The sequence below is a fragment of the Cryptomeria japonica genome, chromosome 3 (genome assembly GCF_030272615.1).
Source record: "Cryptomeria japonica chromosome 3, Sugi_1.0, whole genome shotgun sequence".
Classification (NCBI taxonomy): Eukaryota; Viridiplantae; Streptophyta; class Pinopsida; order Cupressales; family Cupressaceae; genus Cryptomeria; species Cryptomeria japonica.
In genome coordinates, this window is record NC_081407.1 from 1,001,032,928 (window position 1) to 1,001,048,292 (window position 15,365).

Sequence of the window (15,365 nt, forward strand, 5' to 3'; positions counted from 1 at the left end):
TGCCGACACTTTGGCGGTGATTTGTGCCGTGTTACCAAATGTGTCTAGATGCACTGAACCTAGGAACTTGCAATGTAATCCTATTGGACCGACATGAAATCAGATTCTTTTATAAGGACATCATGTCTAGGGTTTTGTTTGTTGTTAGGGTTTAAGGTGGTTGATCTATTTTTGTTAATGCGATCATAGAAGAGAAGTTTAGGTTTGTGAGAAGAGGCAGAGTGTGAATGCATTGAAGACTGAAGTAATGCTAGAATGCATTATGAATGAGCTGTCAAGGATCTAACCAAGCAGTTTGTGCTATTTGCTAGATCACTCACTTGTTGATTACTCACATCTTCGACAAGTCTGCAGCCCTTAACCGGGTAGGCCCAAAAAATCTTTTTGTAAATCCTCTAACAAGGTGGTTCACATTTGTGGATTTTAAATCCTCTCACAAGGTAGTCTTTAATCAGACTTATCTCCTAATAGAGATCTAGATTCCTAACAGGATCTGTTCTGGTGAAGAACATTGTATGACCTTAACTGGTCTGACCTTAACCTGTCTGGTTTCTATTATGCAGATAGTTACTTGTGAGTTTCAACTCACCATGGTTTTTCCCATTTGGGTTTCCACGTCAAAACCTCTTGTGTTATGGTGATTGTGCTCTTGTGGGTGAATCTCTTATTTGCTGTTTGGTTTGCATTTGTTTTAGCTTGTTTGTTGGTAAATCTGTTACACCGGCTAACTGCTAAACTATTTAAGTGTTTGAGTTTAGTATTTTTATATATACTAATTCAGCCCCCCCTCTTAGTATTCATCACAAGTAGGGATACATTTTACAATATCTTGTGATGCAGAAAAAAAAGGTTTCCAATTTTCCACAAAGATTAAATTACGACCCAACCACAAATATGGTTTTTCCAAAGCCTGTTGTTTAGCATCCACAAAATCAAAAATAACAATGAAGGAATTCACAGAAAGAACCTGAAAGTAAAGCGTGCCATACCAGAGAGAGTGAATTTTATGATGAAGCTTGGAAAGAAAAATATTATCACCCCAAACCTGGATTAGAACCACCAAGGAGTGCAAATCCCTAGATTTCTTGTCAAATGGAGCTTCAACCACAGAAATACAAGGCATCAAAAACCAAACTTTCTCTGTCGAAGGCTCTTTATCCAAGGGTTTATTCATTTTCAAATCAAAAGATAAACCAACTTTTGGTCGAGCCAAACCAGCAGAATTCCCCCGTACGCCCTTCTGAGGAATGTTTTTACTCCGAGGGTTTTTTCCAGACCCCCCAAACCCTTGGGACTTAGAACGCGCAAAAAAACTCTTCTGAGAACCAAAAAAACCTTTGAAATAAGATGATTTCAGCCTTCCAGGATGCCCTCGATGCCACTCTGACTTATCTCGAGAAAGCACATCAACACATGTACCATTCCGAAAAACCCACTGCGGAGTGTGATCAGTTTGAAAGGCAAAAGGATTTGGAGGAGGAAGGGGATCACTAAGGGCATCTTCTCCCCAACTCTGCTTGAGAAAAAGAATGATTGGAGGAGAATTAAAGAATGATGTAATTAATCAATTGATTGAATTGATCAATTAAATGGATTGAATAGTTAACTAGAGATGACTAATTGAATGCATTTTGGGAAAAAGCAAAGTGGAAGATAGAAATAGAGGTTGGAAAAATAATTGATTTAATTAATCAATTAATTGAATCGATTAATTTAGCATGTGCATGAACTTTGATTTTGATTTTCAATTTAATCTTTGCATGAGAATTGATTCAAATATTGAATTTATTTTAAATTCAATTTGTTATTTGAATATATGTAGAAATTAATTTAGGAATTCAATTTGATTTTTGAAATCATGCACATGTATTTGAAATTAGAAGAATATGAATTTGAATTTGGAGAATTAATGAAATTAAATGAACTTAGAATTTGGGGATTTGGAATTGGAATTTGAATTTGAATTAGCTAATTAAATAATTTAAGGAAACCATTTAATTAATTAAAAAATTGAATTTAATCAAATAATAAAGATGATTTAATCAAAGGAATTAAAATCACAATTAATTAAATAATAAATATTTAATTAATATTAGAAAAGGGTTTAAATGATTAATTGATTAGGATAGAAATTCAAATAGAATAATTAGTAATGTGATTAAGAAATACGAATTTAGACGAATACGATTAATTAAATTAATTAAATAATAAAAGAATTATTTAATCAATTAGAGGAATAATTAGTACATGATCAATGAGACATTTTTAGGTGTCTACAAGTCCTTTGCATCATTCTTACAGTGGTGGAGAAGTTTGGATAGTCAATGCTCTTGTGACATCCCACAAAAAGAAATGGTTGAAATGTTCACTCAAAATGTCAACAAGGACATTGGATATGAATTAAGAAAAGCTTGTTTGTCTACTTTTAAAGAGGTCATTGAAAAGGGATTGGCAACTGAGAAAGTCCTAATTGAACAAGGTACCATTAAACTATTCAAGGACAACAAAGATGAACAAAATGGGAAAGATAAACCCCACTTTTGGAACAAAAACAAGAACACCATTAATGATGGGGTAGTAGATGCAAATGTGGTAAAACCAAAGATGACTTTCTCAGGTATAAGTTCATCCAATTCTAATAATCAAGTGAATGCTCAAAGGCCATCAAAGCCTCCAAGAAAATACACTCCATTGAGAGAGCCAATTGAGACAACATTTAAGAAATTGGTTGCAAACAAGCTTATAACAATACCAAACAATCCACCATATGAACCAAAAGTAAAACCTGCATGGTGGAATGATGATGAGTTTAGTGAATATCATAAGAGAAAAGGGCATAATACTAGCAATTGTCATATATTGAAGAACATCATACACTATCTTATTGACAAAGGCAACATAGAAGTTGATGGTCACACTTCCAATGAGGAAAATGCGATGTTTAAGGAACCATTCCCTAAACATGACAAGAGAAAATCCAAAGCAAATAACCAAGCTAATTATGCCAAGATGTCCTACGATTATGATTCCACTATTAACCACAATTCAATGGATAATCATGTCTCTACTATTATTATAAAGGACAAAACTCCCAAAATTTCTACCCAAAGGAGTAAAGTTGTTTTGAAAGGCATTGGACCATCATCTTCATTATCCAATGATGAAACCCTTGAATCCAATGTTACAACTCGATGGGGTAAAGTTACCTTACAAGGTGTTCCATCTAAGACCACAACCTCATCATCTACCGAAAATGAGTATGACCTAGTAGACCAGTTAGTGAAGACACCCTCTCTTATCTCCATTCTTGAGCTTATGCATATCTCTCCTTCACATAAGGTTATTCTTAACAAAGCATTGAGAGAAACCTTAGTTCCCACTAGTCTGAATGTGGACCAGTTTCAAGCCATGGTGGGATACCTTTCCACTTCACATTGACCTACATTTACAGAAGTCGATGATGCATATTTATGTCAACCACACAATGCACCCCTCCATATTGAAGACTTTCTCCATAAGAATCGTATTAAATGATTCTTGATAGATGGAGGAGCAGGTCTGAACATTTTCACTTTGAAAACAATCTTACAATTGGGATACTCTGAACAAACTATGGATTCAAGAAATAAGATCACCATCAAAGCATATGATGATAAGGAACCCTCATCCAAAGGAATAATCACCCTACCTTTGAGAGTTGGGCCAGTGACAAGGGATGTGGTATGCCAAGTCCTTGATTTAGACCTCACATACAACATAATTTTGGGACATCCATGGATACATGAAACAAGATTAGTACCATCAACCTATCACTAGTGTATCAAATTACAACACAATGGAATCAAAGTGACAGTCAAAGGTGATCCTGTTGGCAAGAATGCAGTGAACTGAGAGGGGGGGTGAATCAGTTTGTTCACAACTTTACTCAATTCAAACACAACTTAACTCAAACTTAGATGAGATGAATAATAGTGAAAGCAAATATCAACACCACATCAAGAACACACATAACACCAATATTTTTGACATGGAAAACCTGATTAGGGGAAAAACCACGGTGGGATTGAGACCCACAATATAATTATACCCTATTAGAAGTATAAGAATATTACAATGGGGAATGCACATGCATTTAGACACACTTCCTAGAGCTCACTGCTCAAACACAAGAAGGGCTACAACCCTAAGGAAGGCTCCCTGCCTTACAAAGATTCAGATTACATCTAGAAGATTATGAACTAAGAAAATAGCATCTCCTATGCTTGATTATAGTTTCGGTTAAGCACATGACACACATAATACTCTTTAGCACTTCTTCACACTTCTCTTCTACTACTAAAGGATTAAAACATTATTCACACACACAGATAGCTTTCCCTCATGAGGTTTATATATATTTATACAAATCATCAACCTATATTTCAAGGTTGGCTCAACATACATCACATATTACAAAAATACAACCATACACACTATAATATTGCATGCAGACTAATACAATGTTGGATAAGACATATCATGGACCTAAATCACCACCTCGAACATGAAACACCTCTAAGAATTATGCCTTGAGCATTCGTAACATGCTACATCCATCTGGTCGACTGAGAAAGTCGTATAACACAAACATTCCAAGGAAATCTTCAACCACGAGCACAACAATCAATGTGGAGCACCAACACAAATAAGACATGATCTAGGAACATCCACAAGCACTTTTAATTCCACCAAAAACATCCACACCAACACAACTTACTAGAATTACCATCATCATTATACCAAACCTCAAGAACACAATCACACTGACTGTTAACTTAGAAAAATCACTTGCGGACCTCCAAATCATGAACCATCTGAATTGAGGACACACTTGAACGTCCCAAACATTGCCAAATCTACACAACAAGATATTGCAATTCCGGGGCAATACAGAGCAGAATCAAAACACTGATCAACACTTAACAACTGAAAAACCAACCTCAGTACTGAACCTCAGAACTCTATCAAGTCACCATGTAGACCTCTGCAAATGGGAATGAACCATCTAAAGACTTCATACCAAAAACCCTTTAAACCACATTAACTTATCTGCAACATACTGGTCAAACCAATTCACACAATCTGACTGCAACACTGGAATACACAAAAGAATATGTTGACATCAATGACAACACATCATTCTAGCAAACTTCTCAGCAACATCCAACAATCTCCCTCTTTGGAATTGATGGCAACATATGAATGTGAAAAATAATCAATGCAAAGAAAGAAAATAATCAGCTCCAACAATCTTCCCCTGAGATCATGCACACAACTCAACAAGATATCTCTCCAAATGATATGGCAATTTTTCACATGACTCTTATCCCTTTTGACATTAATGCAAAAGATATATACTTCACAAATCATGACTCTCCCCTTTAGAACTGACTCACAAATCTGAACATCTGAATCACAACACTAACTACTCCCCCTGAGTAGCAGTGACCTCGTCAATCCGGATCACAAAATATCTTTGTTGAAATCCACCGGATTGATGCAACTCATTGCATCTTAGTTCTCATCAGGAGGGGCAATTACCCCTAGCTTCTTTCTGAGATACTCAAAAGTATCTTTAGGAAAAGGCTTAATAAAGATATCTGCAATCTATTCTTTTGTAGATGCATACTCCAATCTAACTTCCTTCTTATTAACCTTCTCTCTCAAGAAATGAATCTCGATTGATATATGCTTAGTCTTAGAATGCAACACCAGATTCTTGGAAATACTAATAACACTTGAATATCACAATATATAGCAGTAGGCTCATCATAAACAACTCTGATATCCTTCAACATCTACTTCATCCACAATACCTGAGTACAATTGCCAACAACAACAATGTATTCAGCTTCTGTAGTAGACAACAATATAGCATTCTACTTCTTACTCATTCATGAAACCAACTTCTTTCCCAAGAAAAATACACCACCACTAGTACTCTTTCGATCATCAACATCACTTGCCCAATCAGCATTAGTATAAGCACACAAATTAAAGTCATCATCTTTAGGATACCACAAAACAAAAGCAACTGTCCCTTTCAAGTATCTGAAAATTCTCTTCACAACAGTAACATGAGATCCCTTAGGATCAACTTGAAATCTAGCAACAAGACACACAACATTCATAATATCCGATCTAGTCTGAGTCAAGTAGAGAAATCCACCACTCATAGACTTATATCTATTCTAATTTGCCTTTGGAGAATCATCATCCTTTGTCAACTTACATTTGATCACCATAGGAGTACCAACTGGCTTTGACTCCTCTAAACCAAACTTCTTCAACAATTTCTTCACATACTTGGACTAAGATATAAAAATACCTTTATCAATCCTAGAAAGAATTTCATCTCTCCAATCATAGACATCTCAAACTCATTTTGCATATCATCAACAAACTTCTTGCACAAACCATCATCTCCACCAAAAATAATGTCATCAACAAATACCTCAACAATTAAGATGTTATCATGATCAATATTGAATTATAAATTACTATCAACATTACCTTTATTGAATTCTAGCTTCATCAAATACTTATCCAATCTAGCATACTAGGCTCTAGGGGCTTGCTTGAGTCCATACCATGCTTTCTTCAATCTGCAAACCATATCTTCCTGATCTGTCAATAGGAAACCATCTGGTTGTTCTATGTAAACTTCCTCTTCCAACTCACCATTAATAAAGGCTGACTTGACATCCATCTAATACACTTTGAAATCTTTGTAAGAAAAATAAGCAAGAAACAATGTAACAACTTTAATCCTAGCCACCAGAGCAAAAGTCTCCTCAAAATCATTTCCTTCCATCTGAGAATATTCTTTACAAATAAGTCTTGCTTTATTCCTAACAACTTTACCTTCTTCATTCAATTTATTCTAGAAGACCCATTTAGTTCCAATAACATTTTTATCCTTAGGTCTGGGAACAAGAATCCATGTATCATTATTTTCAATCTGATTCAATTCTTCTTCCATAGTTTTAACCCAAATTTCATCTTTACGTGCTTCATTAACATCCTTAGGTTCAATCTTAGAAATCAAACAAATCTCTTCAACAATTCTTCTTCTAGTCATCACACCTTTATTCTTATCACCTATAATCTAATTCTCTGAATGATTCAACCTTACATACCTGGGAGTCTTAGGATTTTCATGATTTTTAGACTCTTAAGCTCTTTCATCTGCACAAACACCGATACCTTCTCCTTCATTCTTTGGAGCACTTTGAGTTTGATTATGGGTTTGCACTTGCTTTCCTTTGTCTGAACTGACATCCTAATCATCTGAATCATATCTGCAAGATCTGATCCGTCTCTCATTGCTTTCTTCAACCTTCACATTAGCACTTTCAACTATCTTTCTCAATCTCTTGTTATAACATCGGTAGGCCTTACTTTTAGTAGAATAACCAAGAAAGATTCCTTCATCACTTCTAGCATCAAATTTTCCTAGATTTTTGTCTCTTTTGATATAACATTTACTTCCAAACATTTCTGAAATATCTAACTGTAGGAGCATGACCAAACTATAACTCATAAGGAGTCTTACTGGTATCACCTTTGATATGCACTTGGTTAAAGGTACACACTGCAATACTCACAGCTTCTCTCCAGTACACAAGCAGAACATGTTAGACTATTATGATACCGTGAGAAAATTGAGAGGGGCGGGGTGAATCAATTTTATCACAAGTATAACAGTTAATGTAGATTATAAACTATATATCGGAGCACAAAGAAACCAACATGATAAAAGATAAAGCATGAAAGCATAGATCACACAACACCAATATTTTTGACATGGAAAACCCAGTAAAGGGAAAAACCACGGTGGGAAACCCTACCCACAATCAGATAATACTTCTGCAATAGTATATGAAATAATTAGAATGGGGATTGCACTTGCAATCAGGCCAACTGCCTAGAGTGCACCGCTCATCACAAAGGGAAGTCTCACTGACTTACAAAACATCAGACTACAATCCAGAAAGAATGAACTATGAAAGTAGCATCTCCTAATGCTTGATACAATTCTGGTTAAACACATATGTCTGCCCTTCAACACCAAAACCTTTTACAACCTTCCGTTGAATGATCTAGCCTTGTTCGCACATAACCTTTCTCTGATAATGCAGACATAACCATTGATACAAATATTACATGAATAAGTCACCTATAAAGACAAATCATCAACCCTATTGATAAGGTCAGCTAAACCCTAAACCCATAAACCCATAATTACAAAAATTACATCACACAATATCACCAGACCAATATTATGATTTACATTACATAGCATGGACCTAATTCAAATTCCCAAATAATTACATCTGCAGGAAATCGTGCTAAAACCAATCTCCAACATGTTTCACCAACCAATAGAAACCCTCAGTGCAATAACAAAAAATATATAACCGGATCCAAATAGGACCACCAAATCAGCACACCAGTCAATGCGAAGCCACCAAACAACTAGAACACAATCAAAAAGAACCTTCAACACATTAGAAACCATTTCCATAAGCTAGACCAAAAACACTTAACCATATCATCAAATATTGCCAACCGGTAAAGCTAATTGGTACCAAGAAATGTCAACCAGGAACATAAGCGATAGCTTTCAGAGCACCAAATCATGAATCAACGAAATATGAAAAGCATATAACCATCCTGAATAACCATCCAAAACCGAATCCAAGGATTTGATCATACTAGATCAGAACCACAACCAAAACCAAGACAAACACCAAGTTTAACTGGGATAGGTCCAATCGGGATAGCAAAACCATATCCAACCAGGATACAGTGTTGAAATCAATGACAACACTTAACCAAATCCAACATATTGCCAACAGGACATTTCCTTCAATCACCATGGTTCTAGCAGCTTCTTGAATTGTCATGTTCTTCCTGTCAACAACACCATTCTGTTGAGGGGTTCGCGGAGTAGATAATTGTCTCTTCACCTCATGTGCTTCACAATATGCATTGAATTCACTGGAAGTAAATTCACCACCTCTATTAGATCTCAGACACTTTAGCTTCAGTCCAGTCTCAGTCTCAACCATAGCCTTGAAAATCTTGAACTTCTCCAATGCTTTTGATTTCTCCCTTAAGAAAGTAACCCACATCATCCTTGAATAGTCATCAATCAGCAACATGAAATACCTGTCACCCTACAAGCTTCTCACTCTAGAAGGACCACACAAATCAGTATGCACAAGATCCAACAATCTATTAGAATTTTGTTATTTGCTCTTGAAATTAACTCTTGTCTTCTTTCCTAATTGACATTCCTTGCATATCGGATTACTAGGCTTTATCAACTTAGGCAGATCTCTCACTGCTTGAGTAGAACTTATCTTAACCATGCAATCAAAAATCACATGACACAGCCTTTTATGCCACAACCAACTTTCATCAATCTGAGCAATCAAACAACTTTTACCAGCAGCATTCAAGTGAAAGATATTACCTTTAGTCTTTGTACTTGATGCAATATGTATTCCTAAACTACTCAAGACCTTACATTTGTCATTCTTGAATTGCAAATCATAAGCCTTATCAACCATCTATCCAACACTCAAAAGATTATACTTTAGACCTTCAACATACAAGACATCATCACTGTTATGCTTACCATCAAGAGAAATAGAACCTCTGCCATAGATTATACCAACTTTGTCATCTCCAAATCTCACTACACCACCATCATACTTTTCCATACTCACAAACTTACTCTTATCACCTATCATGTGATGAGAGAATCCACTATCAATAACCCATTCATCTCTCCCTTCAACTTTAGCAGCCAAAGATTTCTCCTCATTAATGCAGCTAGTAGAATCAGTAGACATTGAATCATCTTCCTTGATAGCAATGAACACCCAATCATCTTCAGAATTTCCCTTATCAGACTCATCATCTATCACACCTTCATCGACAGCAAAATAACACTTCTTTTGATATTTAGGCTTTTTAGATTTGAATCTAGAAGCTCTTTCCGGATGCCTTGAGGCAAAATGTCCTATCTTACTACATGAAAAACATTTAAGAGGTAACTTTCCTTCATACTTACTGGTTCCCTTAGACACTCTTCTGGCAACAAGTTCTTCAAGCTCCTGAAGTTGTCTTTCTTCTTCTTCAAGTTCTCTCAACTCCTTCTCATATATAGACACCCTTGTAGAACTTTCTCCCAGATCATATCTCTGCTTCTCGGGAGTGGTGTCTTTGAATGCAATATCTGATTTAGGAAAGGCTTCACCAAATTCTCTCAACTCAAAAGCATCAAGTTTTCCAATCAGCGTGTCTCTGGTCACATCTGTCACAGTCTAGATCTCCTCAATAGCACCAACTTTGTGTTTGTAAGTAGGAGGCAATGATCTCCACACGTTAGCTACAATCTTTGACTCTTCCAACACTCCATCGACACATTTGATATTCAACACAAGCTCATTCACTTTCTGCATAAAAGAGGTAATGTTCTCATCTTCACCCATTCTCAACATCTCCTACTTTCCTTTCAGGCTCTACAACTTAGCAAATTTCACATGCCTGTCTCCTTCACGCAAAGTCTTTAGCTTCTTCTAGATCTCACGAGTAGTCTGCAAATCCATCACATTAGTTATCTCAGAATCAGTCAAGGCACTCAACAATGATTCTTTAGATCTGATATTGAATTCAACTTCCTTGATCTCATCCGGAGTGGTAGGACCATTTGCGGGAGGATTGTACACATTCTTTGTAATCTTCCAATAGTCTTTACCAATACATCTCAAGTGGCACTCCATCCGGTTCTTCCAAAGAGAGTATTTAGTTCCATCAAATCTCAGAGTATCCTTCTTATAAGAATAGGTTGCCATCCCAGATCTCCTCAAGCGGTCAATCTTCTTTCAAAGGATCTAGCTTTGATACCAATTGTTGGAAACAATGTAGCAAACTGAGAGGGGGGGGAGAGGGGGCGGGGGTGTGAATTAGTTTTCTCACAACTTTACAAAATTCAAACACAACTTAACTCAAACTCAGATCCGATGAATAAAAGTGAAAGCCAAGATCAACACCACATTAAGAACACACATAACACCAAGATTTTTGACGTGGAAAGCCCGATTAAGGGAAAAACCATGGTGGGATTGAGACCCACAATATAATTATACCCTATTAGAAGTATAAGAATATTACAATAGCGAATGCACATGCATTCAAGCACACTGCCTTGAGCTCACTTTCAAACACAAGAAGGGCTACAACCCCGAGGAAGGCTCACTACCTTAAAAAGATTCAAATTACATATGGAAGATTATGAATTGAAAAAATAACATCTCCTATGCTTGATTACAGTTCCGATTAAGTACATGACACACATACTTCTCTTTCATACTTCTTCACAATTCTCCATTGCCACTGAAGGATTAAAAAATTATTCGCACACATAGATACCAATCTCTCATGAGGATTACATATATTTATACAAATCATCAACCTATATTTCAAGGTTGGCTCAACACACATCATATATTACAAAAATACAACCATACACGCTACAATATTGCAAGCAACTATTGATATCAACAATCCTAAGAGTGGTTCCAACAAAGAATCTATTGCACATATCATTGGTCCTTTTGAGAATTCATATAACCTTACCATTTCACCTGCTCATTCCAATTCCACTCCTCTCCTAGACTTGAATTAACAAGAATCACAAAAGCTCTTACTCATTGGAGATCAAAAATCAAGTTTTGTAAAGAAAAATCTAAAAGTAAAAAATAAAGAGAAGTCCTTTAGTCCAAATCAAAACCAAAAGCTATTGGACTCTACAAAAATCAAAATCAAGCATAAAAATCCTATGAAGGAAAAAGAAAAAGAGTTGATCTCCCCTAATACCAAAATAACTAGGGGCAAAAGTTCTAAAATTTCAAGACAAAAGGAATACTTGTTGATCCTAAGTCTCCATCATGCCATGCTACTTTCACTTCTTTTTGCAATCATAAGCCTTCATCCCTCATTCATTTATTCCACACATTCATCCTCTTTTGGTGATATATCACATCTATGGACCTTTAATAGAACTTCCTTAAAGGACTTTGTTACCAAGGATGCCCAAACTTCTTTAGGTGACACACATGATATGGGCCTACATAGTTCACACATTTATTTCCTTCATCAAGGAAGAAAATCAATGGAGAAATACATCATTTAGTCAAGGAATGATGCAACTATAATCACAAGGTAAAGCTTCGTAGCTTTGAGGCGGGTGACTTAGTCCTCAGAGAAAATCCTAAAAAATCAGCAGGACAAAGAGAAGAAGGGTAAGTTTGAACCAAATTGGCTTGGCCCTGTCATCACCGTAGTATATGGATCAAGTGCATATCAGCTATCAACACTAGAAGGAAAACCTTTGGAGGATCCTATCAACAACATGCACCTTCGCAGGTTTTACACATAGTTTTTCAAAGTATCCTAATAAATTTAAAAAAAAAAATCAAAAATCAAAAATTATTAAAAATAAAAAATCTCGTCGCTATGGTGAAAACCTAGCAAACAGGCGCCTTGTGACACAAAAAAAATTGAAAAATTAAAAAGTAAAGAAAAATAAATATGTCCGATAGTGAAAACCACTTTAGTGACACCCTAGACAGGTACCATGGTGAAAAATGGGTTCTCGATGCTATGTGTAGAGACTTTTTCTCCTTCCCCCTTCAGGATTCAATCTCACCCTCTCACTTTGCACACACTCACAACCTTTCATTTCATAATAAATTGCCCCATTCCCATCATGGCTTGTTATTGATTTACCTAAGATTGGTTCGCCATCCATAATAAACCTTCCATTCATCCTTTTTCTTTTCCTTCTATAATAAATTAGGGCCAATCTGTAATTGGGGTCAAAATCCTAAATCTAATGATGGAAGTGGAAACCCGAGCATCGCATGTTTTGAGGAGCATCGTCTTTTCATTTCTCCTTTTCGTGTACAATCCACAATAAAAGATCACTTGCATCATCGATCAACAATAAAGTTTCGTTCTTCGCAATAAAGTATCAGTTTCATGGATTCAATTAGTTTCATATGAGACACAAGCAACAATGAGATTTCGACAAATCAAATTTTTCTGTAAACTTTGGCAACAACATGGTTTTTCATCATAATTTATCCTTTATCAAGATGACAACATTGTGACAAGATCAAACATGTTAACCTGTGTGGAAAGATACACTTATAACTTGAGGATTTCAGTTTATGTTGGTGTCAAGTCTTTGGTTTTCTTTTGATTTTATCTTTTATGGTGACATGACTTTTAGCTTTTCCAAGATGTCTCTAACTAGAGATTCTATCTCCAAGATGTCTTTGACTAGAAAGGTGAGGATGTGGTATGTTCACCTATTTTGTTGTTTGTAGATTGTCTTTTAGTAATACAATGGCTCGTCCATGGATATGAGAACACTATGAGTCTAGTGTGAATTGGGGCATTCCTTGTTTGTGACTATCTGATCTCCATGTAAAGGGTACCATGACTTCCTAGGTCGAATCTATACCTAGATGGTCATAGCCTATTTTACCATAATAAAGCTTAATGATGATAATAACACAAGAAGCTCTTTCACTTCCATATCTTCTACCTTTCATCCCCTAATTCGCCTTGTCCTCCATTGTCCCCTCCCGTATCATGTGTAGTCCAGTATCACATGATTGAGTATAAGGACACACCAAAATGATGTAAGACAAGGTGAATGTTTCTACTTGCCCTATGAAACCACCTAATGTCCTTGGTGATGATGTATGGGTTCAATTTGGGACCCCTTGCTGTCTACCTCCTACTAGCCCTCCAAATAAGGTTTTTTTGGTATAAATTACACTCCCTACCTCAAATCCACTCACCACTGCATATGAGACTACCTCTTTACCCCTCCACATAGCTTGACAAAAGATTAGGGGTGGTTGTTCCAAACCAAATATGAGAACTTCGACTGCACTGGGCTCAATTAGGTCTAATTTACAAAGCAACTACCTTGAATATGGCTTACAAACATACCCCAACACCATGGGCGGTTAGGTAAGGTGTCAAAACAAAGGATTTTGTCAGTTGTAGGATTTGAACAACAAACAAGGTGAAATTAGACCCCCCGCAACCTTCAATTCTCACAAAACCTAGGAGTAGTGCATAAACATGTCCTAGGGTTTCATCTAATTCACTCCAAACCAACTTCTCTGCCTTAAGCTCTTAGAATCATGTAGCCTACTCCCTTCTCTTCCCTCACACCAAAAATCAAGTCCTTTTGTCAGCGAGTTAGTGAGTTATTCCATGTTTTCTATCAAAACCCTAGTTACCCTAGCTAATTAAGCTACCTTCTAAAATTTTGTAATAACTTTCTTCACATTGTGAGTTGGGAGCTCAAACCACAGGCAAATGAAAGGTCTCTCATCTACCCATACATATGACTAATTCCATGATTTGAATCCATACAAAATTGTACAATTGCAGAAAACAATCAAATTTCAAGGAATTAGGCCTCCAAATCAATGCCAATGGATTCAATGGTCCTTGTCATTGAAGTGTTTGGAGTTGATGTGTAAGAATAGATAGGGGTGCATTGGTCCTTTGATGGTGAGCTTCCCCTCATTCATTAATATTGTCACAATCACGGGTATTGTCTTGTTCATGACTGTTATCTTGTTCATGGGTGTGATCTTGGTTGCGCATGTTTTCTTGATCTTGCGTTTCCTCTTCTTCTTGGTTTTGGGTATCGTAAGTATAGGTTCTTGCCCTTGTTCATGAAATTCTCTTAGCAGTATTCATTAAATTTTCTATGTCAAAATCTTCAGGCATGCTGACCCCTTTACTAGTTAGCATGAGGAGATATTTTTCCTTATCTGATTCTATGAGCCTTTCTACGAGTTTTTGGAAAGAGGCACTCTCTTGACATTCTTGTAGAAGCTCTTCAGTGATCTCCATTTCTCCCATATCTATATACATCATATCTTCAAAAGGGTTGGACTTCTTGCGACTCATGCTTGATTCTGGTTGTGGTTCTTTCTCCTTGTTTTTTCTGAGATCAAGTGACAGTGGGCATCAATATATCTCTATAGTAGTGAATTCCTCTTCTTCTATCGAGGTTCTAGGCGGAGTTGGTGGCTCAGGGTGATCTTTGTTGTAGGTGATGGAGACTCTTGGAAAGAAAGCGGGATTGATCTTTCCCCCTTTGTTAAGATGTTGGCCGAATGCTGCTTTTTGTGTAAAAGCCCTACTTCTCAAAGGCTCTTCATTAAACTCGTTAGTTTTGCCTTGAAGATACAAGTGCATATGATGCAAAAATACTC